The sequence below is a fragment of the Chelonoidis abingdonii genome, chromosome 3, assembly GCF_003597395.2.
Source record: "Chelonoidis abingdonii isolate Lonesome George chromosome 3, CheloAbing_2.0, whole genome shotgun sequence".
Lineage (NCBI taxonomy): Eukaryota > Metazoa > Chordata > Testudines > Testudinidae > Chelonoidis > Chelonoidis abingdonii.
The window spans coordinates 54,657,533-54,674,864 of NC_133771.1; positions in this window are offsets into that span (position 1 = coordinate 54,657,533).

Here is a 17,332-nt window from a genome sequence, read left to right on the forward strand (position 1 = left end):
CCCTTTAAAATCAGGACCTCTGGTCACCCGAGCACACCCCCAGGGAGTGATGGGGACCCACACGTGAAGTGGAACTCATTTCTAGTTCAGGTCCATCTTTTTAAAAAAGAACTTTAGGTAGGGTTAACATACATCAGTATTTTCCCGGACATGTCCAGTTTTTTGGTTCTCAAATCACCAGCCGGGAGGAATTTTTAAAAACACGGACATATGGTAATCTTCTTGGTACAAAAAATACATACTGTGGCAGATCCCTTAAATCAGAACTTTTTATAAGGAACTGGTTGCTAAGAAATGAAAGGCTTTTTTTTATGTTTTTTTTTTTTTTAGTTATCCCTACCGGGGCCCCGCTGAAAATGTTTGAATTGGGCCCCGCACTTCCTAAAGCCGGCCCTGGATACGTGGATTATATACGGATATATATATATGTATCCCAAAACTACCATGCCCCTTGCTCAGCCTCCTGAGATCTTGTGTCCAGATCTGAAGGAGTCCCTATTCTATGGACACTTCTCTCTGCAAGCAAATGGGAAGAAACTGGTCAGAGAGGAACAGGTAGCAAGCAGACCCTTGTTCTCTTATCATAATATTTGGAAAAAAATAGCTATAAAGCACCGCTGAAAGGCAGCCACTTCTGAAGTCCATCTGATATGAAGTCTACTGAACAATCGTGTGAGAAGGAGAAATTCTGGCCAAGAACACTGGGACCACACCTAATGTTACTTGAAGTTCCCTGGGCAATTCAGACCTAACAATTTCAATGGGAATCCACAAAAGTGTGCAGACACTGTTGTTCATAACTATTTGAAGGTGTGTTCCTTCATGTATAGAAGTCACAACTTTGTTTATTAAGGTATCATCATAGAAACATAGAAAATTAGGGTTGGAAGAGACCTCAGGAGATCATCTAGTCCAGCCTCCTGCCCAAAGCATGGAAGTGATCTGTTTAGCAATTGTCTTTTAAATCTGACATGTCCTTTTAATGGTTTAAATTTATGGGTGATTCATGGGTATCATAGGCTGGGGGAGGCTGACCCTCCCCAGACAGTCTGGTATGGCTCTGCCCCCAGGAGTGCCTATGAGTTCCTGCTCTTTCGTGGCCCAGGCTGAGGCTGGGCTGGGGCTGGACAGCCTGTCGCAAGAATTTAGGGAGGCTAGTGCTGGTGCCTGCCAGGCACTCTGGTTAGGGGCACTCTGGGGGTGCTCCGGGGCTGGGGTCAGGGAGCTGGCCTGAAGTGGTGGGGGGCTCTGGCTGCAGTGGGGCTCTGACACTTTGGGTTCCAGTGGGGGAGGGGGCACAATGGCAGGGGAAGTGGCGGGGCCTCGAGCGGAAGGGCAGGGGGCAGGGTCTAGCCTCCCGAACTGCCAGTTTACCTGCCACTCAAGTTCAAATTAGATCCACTGTGACCTTTATTGATATTTAAATTTTAACCATACTTGAATAATTTAAACCACAAGTGAAGTTAACACATTTTTTGAGTTCTTAAAAAACTGTACTAGAAATATATTACTGTAAAATAATGCACATATAAAATAGACATTTTCACAAATCTAAGACCACTTGGTTTGATTGTGGGCAATCTGATACAATATAAAATAACTATATAGTAACATTCTAAGGCAGTGAATCAGCAAGCATGCATATATATAACTTTACACACTTGGGTAGTCCCACTGAGTTCAATGGTCAGCATACCCATTGAGTTCAATGGAGCTTCTTATGGATAAAATTAAGCATTATTTGCTAGACTGGGCCTAAAGCAATAACAATGGTTTTCTCTGACACTTTTCCTTGCCCTGCTTCCCTGATCAAGCAGCAATTCTACAAGGTGGAGACTGCTAACTAGAAATCTTCTTGGACTATTTTGTAGGCCTGATCAGACCTCAACTAGACCAAGCTGACCCAACTAGAGCCAAAGAGGATCAAGTTATTTTCTGACCACAAGCGTAACTTGACTGCTATTTTGGGAGAGGAGAGGGGTCAGCGTGCACATGTGTGTCTCCTGGCTGTCTCCCCGACCTGGAGTGGTACCTTCTGCCAGTGATGGAGGTGGGGTGGGACCACTTAACCGGAGAGCCCCAGCTGCTGCTGCTGCTAAGGGGACACCACATGCCAGGCCCCTGCTTCCTTCTCGCATTCCCCTATTCCCATTTCTTTCCCATCCCATCCCCCTTCCTCATTGCCCTCTGTCCCATCCCCTCCCACTTCCTCTCACTGCTGTCCTCTGCCCATCTCCCTCCTCTCCCTCCCACATACCCTTCCCTCTTCCCCTTTCCCTATCCCCTTCTCTTCCCACTGCCTCTTCCTGCCTCATCCCCTCTTGCTCTTCTCCACCACAGGCACTCACCACTGTAACAGAAAACAGGATCGTGTCCATATAGGGAACCCAGCACACATAGAAGGGGAAGATCACCAGCACTAGGACCCAGGTGGTAGAGTCCACCTATACAGTCAGTGAGCTGGAGTGGCCACTCTCCCTCACTTGACAGGAGAAGCTGCTTGGTCCCAGCCCCTCCACTCTCTGCCTGGGTCTGACTTGCAGGGAGAGGGGCTGAGTGATCTGGAAACATGCTGGGGGTGAGGAGCAGTGTGGGAACAATGGAGCCCCACCCCACAGCAGGCCGAGCAAGGAAAGCCCTGGGCAGCTCGGTGCTTGCAGAAATCGTGGGGGAAGGGAGGCAGTGGAATATAATGCCTTATGCCCCACCCTATGTCTCATCTCTGTTTGGGGGGGACAATGCCCCCCATCTTCCCCAAACTATGCCCATGTTTCTGACCCAACCCCAACCCTTTCCCCAAACCTGAGTCAGCACTACTACCTGTCTCTGGGGTTGGGTCTCCTCATACCCATAAGGTGCCCCATTGGCTGCATGTCCTGCTGTCTGGTACCCCTGCTGCACTCTGTGTGCTGTAGAGTGAGAGGTGTTGCAACTTCTCAGCACGCTCACTCCGCAACACATGCAGTGTAGAAAGGTGGCAGGAGCTGGCAGAATAGAGGCACACAGCCACAGCCACGCCAGCCATGTGGGCATGAGGAGGAGCGCCAACCCAGTTCCAAACGGGTCCAGTTGTTTTTCTCACTTGACCTGGCTCCAACTCTTGTACCTGGGTCCTGCTGAGTTTGCATCAGGTTGCAGGACTCTGATGTCAGCTATAACTTTCTCTATGCACATTCTGCTTTGTTACGACTATTTGTTACTTTGTACAAACCAACAATTATTCTATGCTTTGGAAGTGAAAAAAGAAAGACTGCCCCTGGCCTCGATTGCTTGCAAGTTCAAAGACAAATAAAGAAAAGAGAAGGCACATTAAACAATCCATACAACACAATATTTCCAATTTATACCTTCCTATAAAAATAAGATGTGACCTCAGATAACATTTGCACTCTGGTATTGTGTAGGCAAGCCCCACTTTAGTGCTGTAAACTCTTTAAAAATATTTCTTAATGATTCTCTTTCTTCTAACGAGATCTCTGAAAAATCCTTTTTTGTCCCTAATTAATCAGACTATCTACAATAATACATAGTTTATTTCTTAGCATATTTTTTCTTCATATTTTCAGCTTTTTCCCTACAACAGTCATCTAAATACACGAACCATGACACAGAGTGATTTATTGTACCATGTGATTTTAATCTTTATATTGTAGCTGTACTGCTTGAGTGGGGTTGTCATCAGCATTAGCCTTACACATTTGAATGGAGAGCAGCAGCCTTATTCATGGCAAATTCATTTCTCTCTTCATTCCCAAGCACAGTTGCTCCAGTCCCAAGCATCCTGTAACTCCTGTATATATTTCTGATACATTTTGTGATCAATTAGCAATCTCAATATACTATTTAATCCTAAACTGTGTACAGTTATACCACAATCAATAGCCAGCCATAGAAATAAATTAATCTCATTTATTCTTATTCTTTCAAATTCAGGCATGATGATCATTTTTCAATTATATTTAAATAATTCTATAAATTGTCTGAGCTGTTGAAATTGATACTTACATGAAATACACAGGATGCCTGATCTTGTCTGATCCTCAGCATCTTGTGGGATGTGCAAAGACTCATCAGTTTCAAGTGAAAATAAAGGGAATTGAGGCTAATGGCAATAGAAGTGTGGTGGCTGAGAGGTTAAGGCACTTGACTATGACTATAATCCTGAAGGCTGTAATTTCAAGTGCATACTCAAAGGCATCTCCAGTTCACCCAGCTTAAAACTGGGTACCTGATCCATTGGTTAGGGCAGTTGGTCACATCACTCTTTTGCATACTGTTGACTATGAAACTGATGTGGCTTAACCATATCAGCCTGATGAGTCATTGACTTAGGGGAACTTTGATCATTTTCCTGGAGACATTGAATATGTTGAGATACCAAATACTCTCTTCTCCAACATCCAATTGCATTATGGTATCTCATTCCTCTGTTTAATAATCTCATTTGATTTGCTAACCTTTCTTTACAATTGAGGATGAAGCTTTCGTTAGTGAACATTCTGCACTAATCTATATTCATCCCTCAAAGTGTAACCTCCTGGTTGCTACATTTAATAGGGAAAGCAATTCCAGGTTGTGTATTCAGGGATGCAGTATTCATTAAAACAAACACTTACACAAGGGATGCATCTCTTCAAGCTTGATTGGGGGAGCTCCATTCTTAGCTGCACCCAGCAGGAGCTATAAAATAGCTTGTTGTGGTTTCCTGCTTCTGGGTTTGGTTCTATGCCCAGAAGCCAATGAGAGTAGTCTGAGAGCACACTACCATTCAGAGTAAATAGAGATGGCAGAATAAGGCCCAGGAAGATCATGCAGCCAATAGGTTAGCTGTTGGCACAACCTGAAGGTTCAAAATCATTTGAAAATATGTACTTTCCAGAACCAAGTTTCCAGATCTTTCACAGCACCTGTTACAAAAATATTCACCAAATTCCACCTCTTCATCAATCATTCAGCTATAAGTTCATTTTTTTCTAATAAAGGTCCTAGAAAGCATTGCAACCTCTCCAAGTATGGGTTCTTGTTTCAGGCTAATCAACCGTCTGCTGAACTGTGTCTGAGGTTTTAGACCACATCATAATACAAGACTGTAGAGTTTGAGTAATTAATAATATTCTTGTTGACTGTGGCTTTAGGCCATTGTCTTTCAAAAACTATTTAATATTACAGTAGTTTATGAATTAATCTAAGAGTGTTATTTTATAATGTAATTTGTCAACCCCAGTGAGACTTCAGTGCTATTCATTTTACTTTTTTTTAATCCTTTGTCATTGGAAGCTATTTTTGTCTAAACCAATTATCTTCTTTTTCTAGTGATTTGTTATGTATAATCATGTGCAAACTCTCTCTCTCTCTCTCTCTCTCTCTGTGTTTGAAATCAGATGGATGAGCAGCAATGAGATGGGAAAGCCAGAGCAGTCATTATAAAAATGAAGTGGCAGAAACAACAGAATGGCAGGATATAATTATTTGGAAGTGTTCTTTCTCACTGTGCAATTTCTTCTGCTGCTGTACCTCTGGAAACTGCTTGGGGACACAGCCACAGTGATAATAGCATCACCATCATTGTATGCCAATTCCCACCTCCATAAAATATTGCTAGCTAAAACAGATGTGCTGTGTGGCAGCACAGAGTACCACCATGATTGTGGCTGCAGGGACTTCAGTCATGGTGGGGTTCTGTGTATTTATTCTGGAGGAGAGAACCAGATTCATCCCCATAGAGGAAAAGTGGAAGTGGGACAGGGATGACCCTGCAGCCTGATTTGAAAAATGGGGAACTAGCATTAGGCTCCATGACATATAACCCTGTTCTGCGACCATACTCCAAAGATAGGTTGGAGAGAAGAAGGTTCTTAACAAACCCCTGACACTACCCTAATTATAAGCCAAGAATTCTTGCAGTTACCAAACTCATCCAAACACCCCCCCACTGAAAGGTCTACTATAGTGTAACTGCAAAGTGACAATATGAGATTTTTTTAAAAAAAGAAAAGAGATTTTGAAAGCAGTTCATTTATTTAAGGAGTCTGAAGCCTTCCCAGAATAAACATAGCAGCATGCTTATTCTCTGTCTTGGTAAGAAGACAGAGTATGTGTATTTAGCCAAGAATATCATTTGCTTCGCTAAGGTTCATCTCTTGAGCATGGAGAAATGTATCAAGGACAAATAACGTTATAGGCTAAGCCTTAGGAAAACACTGTGCACCTGGAGGAAGCAGTGTCTCCAACCATGCCTGGAACAACTGTGGGGAAAATATTCTTCAACTGTGGAAGGATTTTTCCCCCTCCTCCTTGTAACAACCTTTTATGTACTTGAAAACTGTTATCATGTCCCCTCTCAAGTCTTCTCTTCTTCAGACTAAATAAACCCTTTTTTTTCAACCTTCCATCACAGACCATGGTTTCTAGACATTTTATCTTTTTTGCTGACCTTCTCTGGACAAATCACAATTTCTAAAGTCGATTGTCCTTATTCTGCTGCTTTCATTCCTTCCTTTCCTTAGAATTATGAAATCTATCATTCCATGATTACTTTCGCCCAAATTACCTTCCATCTTCAGATTCACTACCAATTCATCCCTGTTGGTCAAACTAAAGTCTCAGATGGCTTTTGCCCTTCTTACTTCCTCAAGTTTCTGAAGCAAATTTTCCCCAATGCATTCAAATAACTTACTGGAAATTTTGTGTTTTGCCAAATTACTTTTCCAATAGCTGTCTGGGTAGCTAAAATATGCCATTTTGTCAGGTCTTGTGTTTTGGATATTTCTGTGTTTTGTGCTAGAAATGCTCCATCCACCCCTTTGCCTGATTTGGTGGTTTATAGTAGACCCCTACAATGATGTCATCCTAATTGTTTATCCATTTTATCTTTACCCAGAGACTTTCAAGTGGTCTCCCTCTCACCTTCTTCTGGACCTCAACACAGGTGTATATATTTTTGATGTATAATGCAACACCTCCTCCCTTTTTATCCTGCTTGTCCTTCCTGAACAAGCTATTTATCTTTATACCAATATTCCAGTCAGGAAATGTATCACACTTAGTCTCTGAGATGACACCTACATCATAATTTAACTTATGGACTAATATTTCCAGTTCTTCCTATTTATTCTGCATACTCCTTCCATTTCTCTATGGATATCTAAGATAATGAGTAGATTCCTCCTACTGATTTCCCTCTTACTGCTCATTTGACCCTATTGTAAAATTCCGTGTCTCACTCCAACTTCTAGCCCTCACTTACGGTTGTCTTTTTTATGCTTACCTTATCCAAAAATGGAAGTCTAGTTATGCGCAAAAGTCACAGAGAAATGAAAGCTGATATGGATGAAAATATATGACAAATCTGCATTTCATGTTTATTTTATTAATATGGTGCTTATGTGTGTCTTTTTTTACATTAATAAATAGGTTTTCTTTGCTTACTGGCCTTTATGTTATCTTAAGATTCCTAATGTTCTTACATCGATCAAAGTACAGTACTATGAAATGAAAACAAGAGGATTTATAAACATTTCCTTGTGCACTTTCAGGGTATTGGTGTTGATGTAAAATTGCTATAACATTGTGAATGCACAACTTTATAGATAGAATTTCCCCCAAAAGAAACAAAGGGAATTCAAAGCTATTTTAATAAGATATCTAACATGCTGAGCAATTGTCAGAATAGCAGGGCGGGGAACATTGAAAAAAATCTATATCTCTGCTTATGATCTCTCTTCCACTTTATTGCTCCTGGGCGCTAGGAATAGAGAATGAAAATACTTTTATAGTAGTAAAAGTTGATCTCAGTGGGTTTTGCCTTTCCTTCCATGATGTTCATGGTCTAATGTTCTTTATTTGAAGTAAATTTGTATCACAAAACAGATCTAAATTCATCAATTAAGGACTTGATTACCTGCTTTCACCCCATGCATGAAAACCCTGGAGAAGGTGGCTTTTGTTGACAGAATCTCTTCTGGGTTTTTCTTGTGCAGACTTCTCATTTATTGTTGCATTGTGATCCAGGATTTGCCACCATAACAAACTACGGGTGTGACCTTGAACCCTTTGTGTCACTATAGGTCTCTGTCATCCGACCTGGTAGCATGGATTTGGAGCATGGGGAATCTGTAGAATGATAATTTAGCCTGGAGAGTGAAGTATAATGAGTGTAACTGTTCCAACACTTAGTCCAGACACTCCTATCCTGACCTGTATTTGAGGAAATGACTGGCAGAGCATCTGCCAGAAGGTCTCTGGAGAAGAGAGCAATCATGTCATGGAAGTCACTGGACTACTTTTCTTGCAAAAGGGGGAAATCTACTCAAGGGATATCTCTTCTGTGCAAGGAGTATCCTGTCTGCATGCAGATTTAGTGACAAGATTGGTCCCTATGCCTTGCCATTTTACAATATGTGTCAATGAAATAATGTTCATTAAATAATGCATAATGTGCATTAAATTTCTGCATCCCCTCATAGTTCATGATGTGTGAGTCTGCTACCAAGTATTCATCTCTTTCCTTTAGGCAGCCATGTTTCATCAAGGCTTTTGTGCCTCCACAAAACCCTTTTTAAACTCATCCTATTTTTATGGTCATTTAGACAGAGTACTCACAAGCCTAAGTATGTCCAGAGCTACTAGAAAAAAAATCATAACTATATCATATATTACTGCACTTTAAGATGAATGTGATAGAGATACGGAACTGTCATCTCACCTCTTACAATTCCATTTTCACTTGCTCACAGAATACAGACCTGTGGCAGTAAAAATGACCATATATCAACCCCTGGGTATTCTGAGCTCCCCAGAGCTTAAAGATTCCATTTTCTTCTTGGAAGTAAGATTATCTTTTTGATCTGAGGCTTTCTTGTGTTTTTCCGTCTCTGTCTCAGATGGCATGTTTCTCTGCAGTGTACTTGTAAAAGGTAAATCCTGACTTTCTAGACATATTGAGCCAAATCATCCCTGGTATAACCCTGACTTCTGAGTTACCTGAGGGATAATGTGGCATATTACATTAGATTTTTTCAAAGATGCACAATTATTAGAGTTCCAGTACTTTTCAAAGTTATCTCATAGAGTTAAAAGGGACCTTAGGAGGTCATATAGTCCAACCCCCACTGCTTAAGGCAAGACCAGTCCTCAGACTGATTTTTACCCCAGTTCCCTAAATGGTCCCCTTAAGGATGGAACTCACAATCCTGGATTTAGCAGGCCAATACTTAGACCACTGAGCTATCCCTCCCTCCTTACTGTTTTTCAAAGTCCAAGCAAACTTTCTGAGTTTTTTATTTTGGTTAATTTTCATCTTATTCCCAGTATACAAATTGGTTCCAGTGGGCAGTTCAGACTGCTTGTGATGTATATGGTAGTAAAGTAGCTTTTCTCACAAATTCTTCCCTTCTGCACAGCTGCAGCAGTAGTGGCAGATCTTTAAGGAGTTTTGGGGATTTCATTGTATTCATTACCAGCTCTTCTCCTCTCCGCCCTCTACATTAAATTGTTTTCTTTTCTCTTCCATAGCAGTGGATCTTTAATTCAGACAGGTAGATATTTTTAATGTTTTCTTCCTATTTTCCATTAAAAATATTGTATTTGTTTGAGTTTTTGAACAAATTACAAAAGAGAACTGAGCTGAATATATGAGCTGTCTGATATTACAAACTCTCCATTATGGATCACAATGCACTAACATGGGGCTATCTTAGTGCATATCTTTATTAGCTCTACATTAGAAATGTGATCTTTTGAGGAAAAAATAATAGATCTCTGAATTTCAACATCATCGAGTTTGGGTTATAAAGGACAATGACCTGCTCAAAAGTAGTTTGAGTCATAAAAATACAACACTAAGTAACACTACTGTACACCTTTAGAAAAGGGCACATGATGAAAGAATTTGACCAGCATTTAATAATACCACTCTAAACCAGAAAAAATTCCTTGCTTCTGAATCTGCAGCTGTGTAGTTGTTACTGAGTTGCCAGGCTACATATTTGTTCATATCTCTCAGTGGAAAAAAAAGATGCATATGGAAAATGAAGCATTTAAGAACATTGTGCAGCTCTGGGACACTGTCTGGAGGACTTTGACTCTATAAAGAAGTGGAGGAATTATGCAGAGGTTTAGGCACCAGAATTTGCTAACTATTTTAGGAGGAAAAATAAAATCCTGGACACTGGATTAATAATTCACCCTAATCTATTTTGATTTATAATTTCATGTACAATTTCTGCAGATAGGTTTTGAACAAAAACGGATCTTAATAGTAAAAGCAGCACAACTTTCGTGGTCTCCTAAGAAGAGATCTCAGACACAAAATAGCCAAATGCTTGACCTTTAATACAGTGTAACTCAGAGTTCAAAAGCTCTCTGTGAAATTCCACTCTAGACACATTAGACATACTGGCTACATCCTTCTAGAACCACTACAAAAACCTCTACCTACGCTACATTGATGACATCTTCATCATCTGGACCCATGGAAAGGAGACTCTGGAAAAATTCCACCACGATTTCAACAGCTTCCACCCCACCATCAACCTCAGCCCTGGATCCAATCTACACGGCGAGGATTTTCTAGCACACCATGGTGATAATAGTTGATGGTCACATTAACACCACCCTAATCGAAAACCTACCGACCGCTATGGCCTACCTTCATTGCCTCCAGCTTCCCATCCCGGGCACTCACATGACTCCATTTCTACAGCCAAGCACTGAGGTACAACGCACATCTGTTCTGAATCCTTCAGAACGAGAGACCAACACTTGACACTCCACCAGCATTCGTCTAAACTCACAATACCCACACGAGGAAATAAGGAAACTAGATCAACAGGAGGCCAGACGTGTACCCCAAAGCCTCCTAATTCATTAGACAACCAAGAAAGAACCAACCAGGATCCACTGGCTCTCATCCACATACAGCCACCCAGCTAACGCTACTCTCTCAATGCATCTCAGGAGCTCTACTCAACCCACTCCTTGCGACAATGATCCCACACTTTCACAGGCCTAAGGGTGAGTAGAACCAGTCCTCCACCACAGACAACCTGCCAAACCTGAAACGCACTATTCTCACCAGCAACTCACACAACATCGTACATCCAGCTCATGGAACCAATCCATCAGACACAACCTCGATGCAACTGACCACATATCTACCCAGCGACACCATCACAGTACTACCAGATCAGCCACAACCATACTGGTTATTTCACCTCGACATCCACCGAATGATATACGTCCATCATACTGCCAGAATGCCTGCTATGTATCTGCCAACTGGACAGTCTCTAGAAAAGGATAAACGGACACAAATACGATATTAGCGAAATGGCTAATATTACAAACTGTAGGATGAAACCCTTCAACCTCCCTGGCCACACCAATAGCAGACCTTGGTGGATCTGCAAGACAAAAAATACTTCGGACAGACTTCAGAGAGAACTGCTGAGCTTCAGTTCATGTGCACAATTTGCCACCATCATCGCCAGGATTGACAACAGCACTGTGAATGGCTTGCCAACTACAGAACAGTTTCTCCTCTCTTGGTTATCATACACTCAGCTGCTAGAACAGGCCCATCCTCCAGTGATTGAACTACCTCGTTATTCTCTAACTTGCTTGCTAATGCATATATATACCTGCCCCTGGAAATTTCCACTACATGCATCTGACGAAGTGGGTATTCACCCACGAAAGCTCATGCTCCAAAACGTCTGTTAGTCTATAAGGTGCCACAGGATTCTCTGCTGCTACTACAAAAAAGGCATCTTATTGCTGGTCAAGACCCACTATGACTTTCACATGGTCCCATCAAAGGGATCACTTAAAGCTTTAAAGGCACTGATGTCCATAAAAAGTGACCTCACCTTCCTGAGAAAATATGATAGTACCTGTGATCTCTCAGATGCCATAGTGAAATAACTCTTAAAGTCTTATGAAGCTGAACACTAAGCACTAATGGTGTATTTCTGAAGTCCCAATCTATTAAATGCCCCCACTGCCAGAGCCATAGAGTGAGAACCATGTTTGTGAAAGGGCATAAACTACTTGGATTATTTTACATAAAGCGTAGAAACTTGCCAATATTTTGGCCTAAAATACTTTTTTCTTTTTCAAAAGTACAACAACTAGCCTATGTCTCTGATTATTTTATTTTCCACATGTAACTTTACAAAGAGTTAAAAATTATCTTGAGCATCTGGGTTCTCAGTTCTTCCAGGAGTTAATTTTTTATTCTCTCAGAAGTATCTTCTCAGTCTAAAATTACTGGCTCACATTGTGAGAGACTTCACTGCAGCAGCAAGGCAGGAACTATAAACCTCAAACCTCATCCTACTTATTTATTGAACTTACTGTAATGTCAGGCAGGGAGAGGAATCATCTCCTTTCTACTTTGATTCTCAGCTCAGCAGCAATGATGGGGCCAAATGAAGTCACTTTCTGTCATGCACAGCTTTGTTCATCTTTAAATCTTTTGTTCTGTCATTTTTCGCTGTGTCTATCCAATGCATTCTTGTGTTCCTCAGTTTCTAGATCCTTGCACACTGGTATGTATTGCCATGTAAGTTTTTCTTTCAGGGTCCATTCTTGACATGTGTCCAAACCACATCAGTCATCTTTCTTGAATTTTCTGTAAAAATATTATTTCTTGCCCTAACCATTTCTTATCACTTCATTATTTTTTTTATTTTTTGGTCTGGAAACTCTCAGTATTCCCTTAAGACAGTTAATTTCTGATGTCAATAGCTTGTGTTTGTTGGCTTTTCTCATATGTCAGCATTCCAACACATGCAGCAGTATCAGCACAACAATTGTCTCATGCACACTTATTTTTGTTTTTATCAGAATGTCCTTAGGCTTCCAGATCTTGCAGAGTTTTTCCAAATGCAGTAGGAGTTAGTCTTATTCTTCTTTTTATGTCATCTTCACAATTCCCATTATTCAGTAATAGTCCTTCAAGCTATACAGTATTTTCCTCTTGTTCTATTTCTGTTTCCCTGACTTGGATATTTATTTCTTCCTCCTGTATTCCAATTGCCATAATATCTCCATGCTGATCTTCAGTCCAAATTTTCTGCTTTCCTGGTCTACCTTATAAAATATTCTCTGTAAATCATCCTTAGTCAACGCTGTGAGGTGAATATCATCTGCAAATCAAAGATTATTCACTGTCCTCCCACATAACATGACTCCTCCATTTTCTCTCTCAGTGTTAGAGCCATTACTGCTTCCATTACCAAACAGAACAAATCTGCAGATAGTGTTCATCCTTGTCTCATTCCTATGGTCATCTTGAACCATTCCATCAGCTTCTTGTCTACTCTCACAGCATTCACTGACTTGCTGCAGATGTTTTCTATCAACTTGATCAATTTCTTGGGGATAGCATACATTGTAAAAACTTGCCAATAGCCCTTTCTGCCAAATGCTATGAAAAACCAGGAAGTGACAACATAACCACAGAGTAGCTGCAAGCGGGTGAAGAACACACAGTAGATGTGATACGTAAGCTATTCAACAAACAAGAGCAAGTGCCAAGTGAATGGGAAATAGTGATAATAGTACCAATGTATAAAAAAGGAGATAAGAGTGAGTGCAAGAACTACAGAGAAATCAGCTTGTTGAGTATGCTGGGAGAAGCATTAAACAAGATGTTGCATAGGAGAGTAAAGAGGTACTTGATGAGGAATAAGCCAAATTTAGACCAGGACAAAGTACAATAGATCAGGTATTTGTGATAAAAACAGATATTGAGTATGTAGAAAACCACCAAACTTACTACAACAGCTTTAGAGATTTCAAACAGACTTTTGGTAGTATTTGGCAGAAAGATAGTGGTGGTATGAGAGGCCCTGCTAATGCTACATAAAGTGCCACAAGACAGTCTTTCAAAAATACAACTAAGTAGCTCAGTGTTAGGCTGAAGTGCAGGGGAAAAGGTGGCGTCATTCAGGAGAATGGAAGGTATCATTTGATTTTGAGAATACAGATTTGAATAGACGACGACCCTATCGTTGTCAAAAAGAATCACAACTTTGGGTGTGATATTGTTCCATTAGATCATGGTCTGGGTGCATCTATTATAGGTCAGTATCGGCGAGAGACAAAGGACGGTTGTTCAGTAGAATGTGACTGCCTGGCAACGAACTAAGGAACTATCACAGCTCAAAATGTTCCCCTTTTCTGAATTTACATTTAATGATTTTGTAAAACTAGCAGGTATTAGAAATAATCTGAAGGACATTAAATGGAACCTTCCTTTCAGGTTTAGAGTAATTCTGTGCCAAACAGTTCAATACCTTTCTACAAAAGATATTAAATAATAATAACACTGTAAGTCACCTTAAGTGGTTCCTACAAAGTCCAATTGAAAGTGCTTTGTAGCATCCTGTCACTGCCCCAGTCCTGAAAATAAAGGTTCTCCTCACAAGGGATGAGATATGATTCACTGTTAATGCAATCTCAGCTCTGAGCCTTTCCTGATCAAAGGAGGCAAACTGTGCCAGACTGTTAGATGTGTTGGATCTGTGATGTAAATTATCTGCTAAACACTGAACAGATATCGTCAAACTTAATTAGGACTTTACATACTGGATATGATGTATGATTCAAAAGGTGGAAGGCCAGTGTTTGAACTAATAAGACAGCCTGCTCTTGGAAAATTAAAATGAGGTGATCTTCTGTAGTCCAATTACAGTAAAATCTGAAGAACCTTTTGTTAATAGTTTGATCAGAAAATGTAAGTAATAAATAGCCATTTATGGCACCTTAAAAAGACTAACAGATTTATTTGGGCATAAGCTTTCGTGGGTAAAAAAACTCACTTCTTCAGATGCATGGAGTGAAAGTAACTTGCATCTGAAGAAGTGAGGTTTTTTACCCATGAAAGCTTATGCCCAAATAAATCTGTCAGTCTTTAAGGTGCAACCGGACTCCTTGTTGTTTTTGTGGATACAGACTAACACGGCTACCCCCTGATAGTAGCCATGCTATTGCTTTTTTTAACAATGGATGCCTTTTCCTTACAAGTGTATATTGAACATAGTATATTCTAAAATTTCACTTAACAGTCAAACCCAGGTTTTATATCTCTGGTCTAATTAAAAAGATAAACATTAACATTATGTTGTTATCTCAACTACAAAATTATGCAGTTTGAAAAAGAATAGTTAAGGGGAGTCCTGGTGGTTGGTATTTCCAAGTGAACCATGTAGCATATGCTCCCAGTGTTTCCATGTTCTTGTATCATTATCTGAAATATGAAGAAATATAGAAAGGTATCTATTGTGCAGTAAACAGTTGGTGAAAAATAAAGATTTGTCAAGAACTACCTTGACAACTTAGAAAATTATGTTCTGTGTGGCACAGCCTTTGTTATTGCCAACTCCTGTAGAAGGAATAGCAGACCCAATAACACCACATGTCCTCTGTAATCTGTTCTTTTGCTCCAATAGAGTATACAATTTATGTTCCTGACTTCATTGCTGAATTTTTACACAGTAAAATTAAAAGTAGTAGTAGGGTTAGAAATACACAACCAGATTACTGTATGCTTACTGTATGCATTGCAGAGTTGAATCTTATATTAGCAGATCGGTAAACTTGACAATTAATGAACCTTCCCTATCCCTAAATCTTCTTTATTCCTTGTTTTGGGTTTTTCCAGAAACAAAGAGCACACAGATACTTTTTATCCAAATATAATTTATTTAGATTATGAGAAAACTGAACCAAAAACAAAAGAGACAGAAAGCATTCAGTAACACAGAATTGCCTACTACATCAGCCCAGTGTTTCATTCAACCAGGATCCTATCTCTGACTACTATTAGATGCTTCAGAGACAGATGCAACAAATCCTGAAGTGGACAAGTAATGACCTGTCCAAAAGGGAAGTTTATTTCTACCCTAGTCTGTTTTGTGGTTAATATATGCCGTAAACAACAAGGGTTATATCCCTTTTAAATGGTTATCCTATGTATTATAACTGTGGGTTTTTCTCACGATCCATATACATTCAATTATTTCTGAATTCTAAAGAGTAGGTGTTGGATATATCATGTAACAAGGAGTTCGACAGGTTAATTCTGCACCATGTAAAATGTATTTCCTTTAATCCATTTTAAATTTGTTGCCTTTCAATTTCATCAACTCCTTGGTTCTTGTAATATGAGAAAATGTAAACTGGTCTTTCCAATTTACCTCTCCTACAATATTTCTTACACTCTGTGATTTAGTAATATTTGTACTTTCATTTCCTCTCTTGTTGTCTCCTCTCTAAGATGCAGCCCCAATCATTTCAACTTCTACTCAAACACGAGTATCTCCTGTCTCTTTTAATTTTATTATCTATTTCTGTACTCTCTATTTCTGCCATGTCTTTTTATGATGCATGTTACTGTAATTGTATATAATTATTCCAGAGGAGGGACTACCATTGTAACAGGATTAAAATATTGCCATATTAATTTCTATCTCATTTGTTGTATATCCTGGGTGAAATCTCAGCCTCACTGAAGTCAATGGCAAAACTCCCATTGATTTTCTTAGGAGCAAAATTTCTCCTTCTTATTTATATATTCTATTTTGGCATTTTTGACTGCTACTGTACACTGAAATGAGATTTTCACTGAACTTTCTACAATGATGTCAAGGTTTCTTCCCTGAATGGTTATAACTAGCGTAGAACTCAGCAAAAGTAAGAGTAGCTTGAAATACTTTTTAAAATGTGCATTACTCTGTTTGTTAATACTGGATCTCATTTACTATCACACGGCCCATTCTTCAAGCGCTGTTGGAGCCCCAAAAATGTTCTTACTGTCCCAAGTCTTGACTAACTTAAGTCTCTTTACATCATTTCTGTATGATGTCATTTCACTGTTAATGTTCTTTCCATAGACCTAATAAATATGTTAAACAATATCAATTGTAGCTTGAAACCCTGTAGCCTCTCCCACTCAACCTGGTGCCATGTTGAAAATTAACCATTTACCTTTGTTGTTGTTGTTTTTGTTCTTATATCTATCATTATATTCTGCCTCTCATATCATGTTTACTAGTTTCCTTAACAACATCTTATGAGGGACTTTGACAAATTCTTTTGTAAAACAATATATATAAACCAAGCAGTTCTTCCTTATAAACTAATTTAGTGACGTGTCCCATGAATTTACACAGTAAGGGAGACACAGTCTGCCTTTACAGAAACTCAGCTGGCTTGTTCCTATTATAACATAACATGTGCACTTAAGAATTTTATAAGTAAATATTTCATTATAGTTTTAACCAGTGTTCTCAGTACAGAGGTATGACTCAATTCTGAGGGTCAAGAC